The sequence below is a fragment of the Rhincodon typus genome, unplaced genomic scaffold, assembly GCF_021869965.1.
Source record: "Rhincodon typus isolate 14 unplaced genomic scaffold, sRhiTyp1.1 hic_rhity00000053, whole genome shotgun sequence".
Classification (NCBI taxonomy): domain Eukaryota; kingdom Metazoa; phylum Chordata; class Chondrichthyes; order Orectolobiformes; family Rhincodontidae; genus Rhincodon; species Rhincodon typus.
The window spans coordinates 28,838-29,688 of record NW_025965691.1 but is presented as its reverse complement, the minus strand read 5'-3'; positions in this window follow the sequence as shown (position 1 = coordinate 29,688).

The following is an 851-nucleotide window of genomic DNA, read 5'->3' as shown; positions in this document are numbered from 1 at the left end:
GCCTTCAGCACCATTATCCCCTCCAGATTTATCTCAAAATTGTGTGACCTTGGTCTCGGCTCTGCCCTCTGCAAGTGGATCCTCAGCTTCCTGAGCCACAGGCTGCAATCAGTGAGGATAGCTAACTGCACTTCCTCCACAAGAACACTCAACACTGGAGCCCCCCAAGGATCCATTCTCAGCCCCTACTGTACTCCCTGCACACCTACGACTGTGTTGCCAAACTCTGCACGAACACCATCCACAAGTTTGCTGATGATGCCACTGTAGTGGGATGGATATATAATAATGATGCGTCAAAATATAGAAGGGAGATAGAGGGCTTGGTGATGTGGTGCAATGAAAACAACCTCTCTTTCAACGTTGGAAAAACTTCAGAAGTGATCATTGACTTCAGAAAGAAAGGAGGAGAACACCACCACACCACGCACCCACCCCCCCACTCCCGTCCCAATATACATCAACAGAACTGAGATTGGGAGAGTGAAGAGCATCAAGTTCCTTGGAGTGACGATAACCAACAACCTGTCCTGGACTTCCCACGTAGATGTGACAGTCCAGGAAGCACAACAATGCCTTTTCTTCCTCAGGGGGCTCAGGAAATTTGGCATGTCCATAATTCCCTCACCAACTTCTACAGATGCACCATTGAATGCATACTGTCCAGGTGCATAACGGCCTGGTATGGCATCTGCTCTGCCCAGGACCGTAAGAAACTACAGAAGGCGGTGTGCACAGCCCAGACCATCACGGAAGCCTACCTTCCATCCATAGATAGTAGGAACTGCAGATGCTGGAGAATCTGAGGTAACAAGGTATAGAGCTGGATGAACACAGCAGGCCAAGCAGCA